This window comes from Henckelia pumila, chromosome 2 (assembly GCF_033568475.1).
Source record: "Henckelia pumila isolate YLH828 chromosome 2, ASM3356847v2, whole genome shotgun sequence".
Taxonomy (NCBI): Eukaryota; Viridiplantae; Streptophyta; class Magnoliopsida; order Lamiales; family Gesneriaceae; genus Henckelia; species Henckelia pumila.
Window position 1 is genome coordinate 23,878,214 of NC_133121.1, and position 12,907 is coordinate 23,891,120.

At 37.2% G+C, this 12,907-nt stretch overlaps 1 pseudogene; it reads right to left on the reverse strand.

The window, feature by feature from the left end:
* Positions 1-3,309: 3,309 nt before the first annotated feature.
* LOC140877384 (26S proteasome non-ATPase regulatory subunit 1 homolog A-like) lies at positions 3,310-4,729 on the reverse strand (annotated as a pseudogene).
* Positions 4,730-12,907: the final 8,178 nt, after the last annotated feature.

Consider the following 12,907-nt stretch of genomic DNA (forward strand, 5'->3'; position numbering starts at 1 on the left):
GGATCTCACAAAATGAATGTATTTTCCTTTGCACATATCTAGTTTTGTCTTAGTACTCGACTCACCAATGCTTTCACTGTTATTAAAGTCTAGACCAGTTTTGTCTCTTATAGGCTTTTGTAACTCTTGCATCTCAGTTAGGGTAACCGAGGACTTGTTCCAGGTTTTGAACAGCTCAGTTAACTTATTGTTTTCAAAATCCAACTTCTGGTATTCAATCTGTATCTTTTTCATTCTCAATCTTCAGCTTTGCAATCTCTGCTTGAAGACTCAACATCTCACTTGACTGTTTCCAGTCAGATTCAATTTTATTGTCAAGCATGTCATTTTTCTTAGCTTTGACTTCCTCAAATGACAAATAAAATCTTGATACTCATTGACCATATCATGTAATGTATAATCAAATCATCTCGTGTAAATTTAATTGAACTAAAATCGAATACATGTTCACCGGTAGATTTTGGTTCTGTATCTTTTGCCATCATTTCACCTCCTCATCATCACTTGAGCTACATGAGGTCTCCGATTTTGAGGATTCACATTTTGAGTCAGCTCACCTGGACTTACTCTCTTCTGCGATCAACACTTTGTCTTTTCTTGTGATTCTTCTTTTCTTCTTTGGGCTTTCTTCTTTTATCATGTGACTTTTTTCTATTCTCAGTTGATCTCTTATCATCTTTCTTGGGCTTAGTACAATCAGCAATGAAGTGGCCTGTCTTGCCATAGTTGAAGAAGACATTTGAATCATCTGTTGAATCCTTCTTCAGGTAAGGTCTTCGATAGGAACCTCTTTGATTCTTTCTCAAAAACTTTCCAAACTTTTTCACGAATAATGACATTGAATCATTACTCAACTGCTCTGCAGACTTCTCAACTGAAACCGAAGGTTCCAGCTTAACTGCTGCTAAGGCTTTCGTCACTTGGGTGATTGACTGATCATCCTCTCTAGTTTGGAGTTCAAATTCATAAGCCTTTAAGTTTGCAAAAAAATCATGCAGTTCGAGATCCTTGGACTCTCTTATCGCCATAGTCTTCACGTCCCATTATTTGGGTAGTCCTCTTATCACCTTCAAAACAATCTCCTTATTTGAATACACTTTCCCCAGTACACTCAGTTCAATGACAATGTTTATTACTCTCTCACCAAATTCAGTAAACGATTCTCTTGGCTTCATTTTGATGTTTTCAAACTTCTGTGCTGCCATAGACAGTTTATTTTCATTAGTTTGCTCATTTCCCTCGCAGAATTGAATGAGTTTTTCCAAGATTTATTTTGCAGTTTTACATATCTTTATTTTGCTAAATGCGAAGAGTTTGTATAGTATGTCTTTGGCACATTGTCTAGATTGACCTTTTTTTTTTGTCTGTTGTCATCCATTCACACCTTGGCTTCTCAATAATTTGGGTTGCACTACAAGTAATGGCAATCAGTGATTACAAACCACATATCATCATCTTGGGTTGCAAGATGAGCTTGCATCCTGATCTTTCAATCATCAAAGTCATCTTTGGCAAACATAAAAATTTTACTGTCTGATGTCATTTTGATAGATATGTTTAGAGTCAAGAAAAAAGTCTGTCTCTGATACCACTTATTAGGATCGGTTGATATTTAAAAGAGGGGATTGAATAAACACCACAAGAAGTTTTAAATTTTTGAACGCTGAGTTCAATCGGGTTAGCAACTGAACTGATATTTTCTCGAGCGTCGATATCAGTTGGGCAACAAAAACTGTGCGAAAAGAACCTAACTGATAGATTAGAACAATATCAAATCAAATGGCTCAAATGAATAAAGAATTGAAAATAGATGAACAAAAATTGTTTTTGGATGTTCGGATAACTTAATTGATCCTACGACACCCTTATTGAAATTATTGGAAGGATTTCACTAGAAGACTTTTAACTTTACAACAACTTGCAAAATCCCGATTCAATTTTGGACTTAACACCGCCAAAAATCAAAACTCCTAGTATCTCAAATGAGTAAATACAGTATGAAATTTATTTCAATTACAGTGAATTAAAAATCAATAGCTTAGCATGAATTGATCCTTGAAATGATCGAATGTGTATGTTTGATGAGTGTGGTTTTGAGTATTTGATCATTAAGCTTTGAGAATTTTGAGAGCTTGTATATAATTCCAGAAAATTCTAGAGTTTCGAAAGAGTTTTTCTAACTGATCTTCAATGTCTATTTATAGACATATTTATTCAGCGGTCACAAATTTTGAAAAAAAAATGACCTGCTTTCCAAAAATAGTAGTCGTTGCTTTTGTCATTTAGTCCATGTCAACATTCCCTGACTTTCGTACAAATGTAGTATGCTTGAATTCTGAGTAGCCGTTGATGTGTACGAGAAATCTTATCCAAAATTAGCTGCTTAACTGATTATTCCATAGGAATGATTTATTTGACTCTGACAAATGACCATTCCTTTGATCTTAAATTTCAGTCGACTCGCTTGTTCCAGTTTAGTCATCAAGTTCAGTTTGAATACCTTTAGTTGTCTTTGTAGTTTAGTTAATTTACCTTGTCCAGTTAGGTAATTATTTTAGTTGGCAATTCTCAGACTAGTTCAATTACTCTCTTCAATTTGATAACTCTGTTAGGTTTGTGATCAACCATTTCAGTTCTCATATTGATTTTTATTATTTAGTTTGTTAATACCAAAACTATAAATTTTCCAACATGTGTTATCAAACTGAAAAATGGCAAACATTCAGAATAATCTCTTCAAGGTTTTAGTTGTTTTGTAAATGATTAGCAATGCAAACGAATCAACGAAGCTCACCACTCGTGAGTGTTTTGAGCCATCCCGAATTATATTTTATTCATATTCAAAAATCAAAGTTGAGTCGAGCTCAAGGATGTTTTAAACGTTTTTGAACTATTTTTCGACCAAATTATTTTACTCGATAAACTTACCTGGAACTTTAATATGTTCAACAACAGTCTAAAATATTATCCAAAAACTTGCAAACTCATTTTTCTAACTTCACTCTCTTAGCACAATATCAAGCTCTAGGTCGAAATTCTTCTAGCCTAGTTAATATTGATCTTTTGAGTTGACGTTCGAAAAAATTGAGTAACATCAGGCTAAGATCGACCATTTGAATTCCTAGGTCTACAGTATCCGAACAAGTGTCTCTGTGTGTGCAGAGTATGGGGGTGAGAGATAGGAAGACATCAATGCCATAATGGTAACCAAAGGAAAGAAAAGAAGCAAATAAAAAGTCCAGGACAAGTGCCATGTCCCCCTAAAATGGAAAAGGAAAAAGGTCCAGAACGTAAAAAGCAGCAAGAGATCTATCTAACATGCATAGCATCCCCATCCTTTTTTACAGCTTTCCGCTTTCCAGATCCAAGGCAGCACTTGGCTCTGCACTAGATGCTTTATCTATATATACCTTCTCTGCCTCCTCTTTTTAGCCCTAGCCTTGCCTGTAGCTGAGGTGGACAAAATTGTAGTGGGTATCTAAACAGAGGTAGTTGTCTTTGGTAATATAGTAGGATTTGGGTACTCAAACAATGCTGACTTAGCACAAGATAAGAATTTGAACTTCGGTGCTTTAAGATCATGGTTCAAACCAATGAAGGCAGTTATTGAAAATGCCTGGATAATGATATAAAAAGTGGGTACCAATACCAAAATTGGCTGAACACATCAAGACCAACAACCACAGTAATTTTATTATGTTTTGACTTTGAAAGTAACTTGATTGTCACATTCCTTCCATCCGTATCTAGGATTCCAGAAGCCATAATTGCACCCAACTTGGTCATTGTGTCTTCATGCTTATCAACAGTAATTTTTTCCAAATGCCCCTTAATAGTTAAAATATGGTTACCAGAAAAAGGTGAATGTGTAGATAAACTGAATATTACCTACACACACATACACACAATATCTGAATGTACCAACACGAGAATCTCACTGGCTTCACTTGTCTGAACCATAACCATTGCCATTGCAATTGAAGCACCTTGACACACAAAGTAGACAACATCTTACATCAAAGGTTCCAGCAATGGTATGGCCTCGCTAAGACTAGTGCCATCACATGCAATTCCCACTATCGACAAAGAGCCATATCGAACATGAGGGTTGTATTACTCAGGACAACAAGGAAACTATATGAGGAGTCTGCAACGTTAAAAAAATATATAACTACACCAGAAAAGACACAACCAACATCCATACCGAAAACCTCTTTTGTGAAAAATGTTATACATATACAACATTAGCTATAAGCAGGCCGTGTCTTAGGGGAATATACTGAGTATTTTTTGGATTTTAAACATCTTGATGACAACTGGATGAATAATAGAAGATGAGATCCAAAATCTCTAAAATATATCAAAAAACAAGCTTCAAAGAAATAAATAAATAAAAGGTACCAACCTGTTTAGAATCAGAATATAAAACAAACCCAAGTGGGCAAGAATAGCAGTGCACCGGATGTCATCACTCACAACAGGAACACACCAAACTGCAACAAATGCCCTATTGCCAAAATATAAAACAAACCCAAGTGGTCAAGAATAGCAGTGCACCAGATGTCATCACTCACAACAGGCACACACCAAACTGCAACAAATGCCCTATTGCCATATATTTTGTTGTTCCCCTATATGCCAAAGCCAATGCATACATTCTTCCATAGCGGAATATAGGGTCTTGATCGTGAGTCATTTGCTCAATGAGTGTATCAGCTACTTCTTGCATAGACTGTAAGCGCTATCCCTAATGCCAAATCCCTGGCAATCCATACGCAACAAGATAGTAACAAGGAAGATGAATAGCGAATATACATGTGTAGTGACCCGACCCAGATCACCTACTAACCAAACACTTAAGCATGCAATAACAATAATTAGAAAACATAATCAAAGAAACTACAGAAAACTTAAGCCAACAATTAACCCAGCAGAATACAACAGGTTAATAACTGGATTAACCCAATAGAAACAACAATATACGACCCTATCGAACTATTAACGAACATAGACCAAATGGAGATCAGAAGGTCCGAAGAGTTCGGATCAAGCGATGCAGTTCGAAAGCTGAGGGTGTAGATCGGAAACATCAAACGGCAGATTAGAGCTTCCTAAAATTAGGCCATGTGCATTAAGTGACATGTCACCAGAATTTTGACACGCAATCACATGCATGAGATCGGAGCTTCTAATCAGGGCAGTTCGAAATGTGACATGCATGTAGGAATCGAAGTTTCCGATCGTCGCCTATATATAGGCCATCTGAGGGCCTCATTTCTTGCTCAAAATCACACTTTTATCTCTCAATTCAGTCTAGTTTGTTGGTTTTGTTTAGTCCCATCGAGGTCCAAGAAGTAGCGAGGCGCTTCTGGAGGAGCTGCGGAGCGGTGCTTAGGAGTTGGGACCTTCGACAGCAAAGGGCTAACGACGGACACATGTATACTCCGAGATACCTCATAGTATTTGGGAGTATCTATTAGCTTAGTTAAGACTTTTAGATCAGTATTAGTGATGTGTTATTATCTTTACTTGTAGTGATGGAATATAGATGTCTGTACATCTTGGACAGTTGTTGAGGTACGTAAGTACTGACTAAGATAGCCAGCGAGTATGCATGCTTATGTGTTGCATATTATGTTCCGTGATTCATGTTTTACTGCTTTGATATATTATGCTGCATGTGCATATTCATGTTGAGCTGTGACTCCTTTGAGATAACATTTCAAGTAGGGTCGTTCAGCCCTTGTTTTTAGACGGTTAGACACGGAGATTCACAGTGCCGACGGGTCGAGTGGACTATAGTGTTCATGGACATTGTAGATCCAAGTACGTTTTGGAGTGAGAGAATTTATTAAGGGGTTTGAGTCCCCAATAGTACTACTCACACATTGGCGCCAACCTAAGCAGGATTGATCATGTATACCCAGTTACCCAGTCATTTATGCTGCTTGCATTATATCAATATGTATACTCGTGCTTTACGCTCTGAGTGTAGTTCGCTCACATCCTTGTTCTTGTGTTTCCTTGGACACCCCATTGGAAGAGGCAGTTGGAGGTGTTTTACTTTGTATGTGTGTTTAGTTGGTGACCAAGGCTGGATTGCAGATTTAGCAACATAACAACAACTATGAAATCCAGACTTGGTCACCATTCTCTCAACAATTGCCTCCAGTCAAGAGCTATTAGAGAACGATCATAACACTTTAAACATGATTATTTGACATTATTATGCAATTAATGTCATTAATCTAATATGATAGAATTTGACGTCGTGATAAGAATAAACTAATGTGTAATTTTATGTAGGTGTTATCTCTGGTGTTATCAACACCTAAGACAACATGTAGCAAAAATTTAAAAAGTGAATAAAACTTAAAGAAACAGATAACTCAGAGATAATTATGCACAAGTACCTGGTGCAGTGTCTCGGGACCAAATAATCACTAGAAAAATATTCAGTTTACAAAAAGCAATATAGTGATTTCTAAATCTACTTTTCTCACAAAAAATAAATAACATCCTAAAAACAAATAACAACAAAACTAGTAAACCTAATAGGATGTTAATCCTGAGTGCTGAAATCTGAGAAACATGAAGAAGCCTTCAATCAACACTCTTAAAAGTGTTGTCTTCCAATGTTCTCAACATACCATGGGAACACAGAAACACGAAAACGATATGCCGAAGAAATTACTTAAGAAAATCTTCGATGGTTTTCAACTCGGGGCTTTTGATTTTCTTCAGTAGCAGTCTATTTTTCTGTGTGGTCACACACACACACACACACACATATATATATATATATATATATATATATATATATATATATATATATGTGTGTGTGTGTGTGTGTGTGTGTGTGTGTGTGTATATATATATATATGTGTGTGTGTGTGTGTAGTATTGAAATCCTAGGGGAAGTTTTCTTGATTAGGTTCCTACAAAATATAAAAAATACTTTTAAATAAAGGATCATGTTCTTTTTATCAAGTTTAAAAGAGTGTTAGAAATACAAAACAATTAAATAAGATTTTATCGAAAAATAATAAAAAAAATCTTCAAGGAATACTTATTCCTTTCATAATAATAATAAACTAAAAAATAATTTCTCAATTACAATTTTTTTCCATATATGTCCCTAACACAAAAATATAATGGCCAAATTATCCATGTTGTAAGTTATGGTTTATATATAAGTGCGGATGGAAGACTAGTTTTGTTAATTCACAATTAAAAATCATTGTCCTCTATATCTACTAAGAAAAAATGTTGGACTATTCATTAACGTAATAATGTGAATGGAATTGTCAAACAATAGTTGGCCACGTTTTGACCTCCATATGCTTGGTTTTTTTTTATTATTGTGGTTTGGATGGCCACCGATGGCCCTCCAAATTTAATTCACCATCTACCAGAAATTAATTCACCATTTGCACATGCCTGGATGCTGGCTTGTAGTGTCGGTAGCATCATGTGCTTGTCCCTCCCGAATGCCTATATCAGGGAACTATGCAGTCTTCCAAAAGAGAACAATTCTCTCTGCATGAATTACTTCTGCTCGTGCATGCTTGCCTTCTGTTCTCTTATTTTTTTCAGAGCAGCAACGTATGCTTCTATATTTTCAACTCGTGAACCTTGCCTCTTGCTTCAGCTCGTGCATGCTTCTGCTATGATTTTCTCAACTACTTCTTGTTCTCAGTTTTGAGCTTCTACATGATATCGTTACGTTAAATTTTTAGTTCGCCAGTGTAGTAACTTTGTGTTGGGTGACTACAAGGTTCTGCCGTTGTATTCTGGGAAACAGTCATCCGTTGTGATCCTCAAAGCACACATCGGAGGGGATGAATCTGTTTTAAGAAAACTGTACTTAGTACAGGCCTCGGTTTTGTTATATGTTAATAGTGTGAATGTTTTGATAAAAAGTTCAAGTGATTAGTTTGAACAACAAACTTAAAACAGATCCTTAGCCATTTTGTTATGTGAATCAACTTCAGTTATGGAAGCTTATTCCACTCACTTGAATGATACAAAGGTGACTCCTCCTGCTGCTACGGTGCCTCTGACCCATGCTGACATGCCAAAAAAATTCGAAGGATTGAATTTCAAAAGGTAGCAACAAAAGATGTTGTTCTACCTAACCAAGCTGAATCTAGCAAAGTTCCTCTCCGAGGATGCTCCCAAATATGTTGAGGGAGATGTGCAGACTACTAGTGTTGTTGACGCATGGCACTATTCATATTTCTTGTGTAGGAATTATATAATGAATGGTTTGGCTGATTCGCTGTACAATGTGTATAGTGAGAAAAGAAGGCTTGGGAATTGTAGGAGTCGTTGGATCGAAAATACAAAATCGAAGATGTCGGGGCTAAGAAGTTTATTGTTTGTAGATTATTTAACTACAAGATGATCGATTCTAAATCAGTGATCAGTCAAGTTCAAGAACTCCAAGTGATCTTGCATGATATATATGCGGAGGGCATGGTGCTAAGTGAAACCTTCCAAGTGACATCTAATATTGAAAAGCTGCCTCTGTCTTGGAAGGATTTCAAGAATTATTTGAAACACAAAAGAAAAGAAATGAATGTGGAAGAACTTGTTGTCAGGATTCGCATTGAAGAAGACAACAAGGGTTCTAAGAAAAGATTTTTTAATCTTGATGTCGCAAAAGCAAATGTGGTCGAGCACGGTCAGAGCTCAAAGATCAAGAAAAACACTGGTAAATTTGGGAGAGATTCCAAGTTGGGACCCAAGAAAGAAAATTTCAAAAGGAAATTTTCTGGGAAATGTTACAACTATGGCGGTCCGGGTCACAAGGCTTCTGAGTGCAAGAAACCGAAGAAAAATAAGGAGATAAATATGGTGGAGTCCATGTCTCAAGAGGTTTCTAATATGAATCTTTGTGCTGTTATTTCTGAGGTGAACTTGATGGGTTCAAACCCAAGAAAATGGTGGATTGACATAGGTGCCACTCGCCATGTATGTTCCGATAAAGATATGTTTTCAATTTTTGATGAGTTCGAGAATGGTGAAAAGGTGTACATCAGAAACTCTGCTACATCTGATATCAAGGGACAAGGAAAGTTTATTTTGAAAATGACTTCCAGGAAAGATCTGACTCTTAACAACGTGTTATATGTACCAGAAATTCGAAAGAATTTGGTGTCTGGTTCGCTTTTGAATAAGCATGAATTCCATATTGTGTTTGAGTTAGACAAAGTTGTTTTGTCAAAATGTGGAATGTTTGTCGGAAAGGGTTATGTTTGTAATGACTTATTTAAGCTCAATGTAATGGTTATTAAGCCGAAAATAAATAAAATGAATGCTTCTAGGAAAAATTCATGGGATAAATAGCCTCAGAGAAGTTCCACGCTACTAAAAAAAACAGCACCCTCAACTCTTCACAATACACCCTCAGTTTAACGTGAACGTGTGTGTGTGAAATGTTATTCCAGCTACATGAAACTTAAAAAAAATCCATTTTAAGACTGTTTACCGACCTAATAACACATCAGTGCAAGAGTCATTATCATGCATCCCTTCCTTCCAATTACCTCAAACAAAACACACCTTTCTTGAGATTATTACGCACCACCAGATTTTGCACCCAACTTCTTTAGCCCCAATAATTACCCGCAAACTTAGCTATAACTGTGATAGGATTCAAATTTCAATCCCCTCTTCTTTAGCCCGGATGGAGCATTAACACCATTGAATCCGCAAACTTAGTTTCAGACTAGGCGATTAGAATTTCAATCTCTTGTCCGAAACCTGGATGGAGTTGTTATTGATTTTTCCAATATATTAAATTTTTATTTTTTATAAATTTGCAACCCCATTTTATCCGCATACTTAGCCAAGGAAAATGTAATTAGGATTTCAATTCCTTGTCCATGACCCGGATGGAGTTGAATTTTTTAAAAATTTGTATTAATTTCATTCTTAAAAATTATTTGGTGTGCCCAAGATCATAAGTGCAATTGTTTGAGGATCATTAGAATTAAAAAGACACAATTAAGATCACTTAGCACCTAGTGTTGTGAAATGGTCAAACAGACACAAACATCATCAATGATATCGCTATAATTCACTGGTCTAACATAAGTGCTTAAAAGTATTCACGGTTCAACCTACGGTTTCTCACGTCAAGTCAAGGGCAAACATTTTCACAAAATTCATAACTTCATATCATCATCGGCTCCCATTCATAATCCTACTCAACACACATACAAACAACTACGAAAACTAACAAGACACAAACAAACACGAACACATGCACACAAACTAAAACATTAACATATGCAACACAAACACAACACACAATGAATTAAAAGCTAGACTACCCCCTATACTTATCCAAATCATTGCCCTCAATGCTTCAAAAACAAGGAACAAAATGCATAAACAAACAAATTCAAGATAAACATAAACACAAGGAAAATAAAAACAATAGTCCCATGGTCTAAGAATCTTCTTCCTCCTCCTCGGTAGCTTCTGGTGGAGTGACAACAGCAAAAGGGGCATACTGGGCAGGCATAGCAAACTGGAACGGAAAAGGTGGAGGGTACTGAGGTGCATCACGATAACTGGATGAATCCAAGCCCAGCTGATGAGTCAAGCTCCGGATCATGTCCTCCACATTGTAGAGGTGGGTGGACGTGGCCTTGAAATAATCAAGAGCATAGTGATTGAATGCGGAGATCTAAGCGACAGTGTCCATAACAGGGCGACGAACGATGGCTGCAACTGGATTTTTCACGATGAGCTTGCTACGCGGGGTCGGCCACTCGAGAATTATTTGTTGCGCTTGGCGAGCTTGGAAATGGCAAGGGCCTCATCCACCGGCTTATGTGGCTGGAGCCATTCCTCATTCGGGCGAACATGAACACCGACTTGAGGACAGAGTTTGGTGATAATGTTTGGAAAATAAAGTGCCACCTACGGGGTCCTGATTGAGTATAAGATTGCACCATGTAGGACCCACCCCACATCAATCGGCCAACCCTTCACCAATTCATATAACATGATAGCACATTCGTCCTACAACTCACTGGTGTAGGACACTGGCAGCAACCGCCTAGCCACAAAGGCATACCACAACGCGGGCTCAAGCTTCAAAAAGCGCTCCAAAAAATTTGTGAATTTAACAGGATCGTCCCACTGAGCACCTTCATAACACAATTCCCGTATAATAATAGGATAATCCGGATTAGCCTTCAAATTCCTAAAGTGAATGTCATCTACTATGGAGTTTTGTGTGGTCATACCTCTCTTGTGCCTCCACCGAAACGAACCGTCCGGAGTGGGCGGAGGATGAAGAAGAGGAAGCTTCAGCGTGTCCACATGTGTGATATTTCTTGGGTGCCATGGGTGTAGAAGAGAGCAAGGAGTAATTGATGTGAACCCAGTTTGAAGATGTGGAGACCACAACCAAAAGCACCCAAAATCCGCAATTCCAAGATGGTGGAATGATGATGTGCCTTGAGTATCTGCGATTTGGAGTGAATGGGAGATGAAATTGAAGATTTTTGGTAAAAATTTGGAGAGGGCGAATTGGGGGCTAGGGATTTTAAAATTTTTTTTGGAGAAGATGAAAGAAAAAGAGAGGAGACACCCGTATATCTGCTCAGAAATTCTCGCACTTGAGCAAGTGAATGTCTCGCTCGAGCGCGCCAAGTTAAGGTGTCTTTTGGATGTTCATCTTGCGCTCGAGCAAGTATAGGTCTCGCTCAAGCATGCTAGTTTAAGCGACTCTTTGGAATTGCAAATCGCGCTCGAGCAAGTGGAAATCTCGCTCGAGCGCGCCAATTTAAAAAAAATTATTTTTAAAAAATAAAATTGCAAAATTAAAATTAAAATTAAATAAAATAAAAAACAAGATTAAAAAAAAATAAAGGGAAGGATACTTGGTTGCCTCCCAGTCAGCGCTAAATTTATAGTCTATAGCCCGACTGCACTTTCCTTTAAATTTTTTGGGTCCTGCAAATTGATCTTGGTCTGGGTTTCATCGACACTTCCTCCACGATAAATTTTCAACCTTTGACTATTCACCTTAAATTCGCCAGTTGCAGGACTTGTATTCTCCACAATGCCATATGGTAGAACTTGCGTGATAATGAATGGTTCGAACCACCGCGACCGCAATTTACCTAGCATAAGCTTCAAACGTGAGTTGAATAATAATACTTGTTGGCCCACTTTGAACTCATGGAAGATTATATTATTATCATGCTATCTTTTGGTTTTCTCTTTATAATTCTTCGCACTCTCATACGCATCCAATCTGAGCTCATCTAGCTCATTCAACTGCATCATCCCCTCTGCACCTGTAGCATGAACATCAAAATTAAGAAATTTAGTAGCCCATAATGCTTTATGTTCAAGTTCTACATGAAGATGACATGCTTTGCCATATAACAACCTAAAAGGAGATGTTCCTATAAGTGTTTTAAATGCAGTGCGATAGGCCCATAAAGCATCATATAATTTATTGGACCACTCTTTTCTATTGGAATTCACGGTTTTTCTAATATTCTTTTCAATTCCCTGTTAGACACTTCTACCTGCCCACTAGTTTGGGGGTGATAAAGTGTTGCCACCTTATGTGTGACCCCGTACTTACTCAATAAGGTATCAAATTGGTGATTACAAAAGTGGGTTTCTCCATCACTAATAATGACCCTAAATGTAGCATATCTTGCAAACACAATTTTTTTCAAAAATTTCAAAACCACCCTAGAGTCATTAGTTCTACAAGAAAGTGCTTCTACCCACTTAGACACGTAATCCACTGCTACCAATATGTACTTATTCCCCTCAAACAAAAGAAATTGTCCCATAAAATCAATGCCCCACATATCAAAAAATTCACACACAAGAATATTATTCAAAGACATCTCATTTCTCCTAG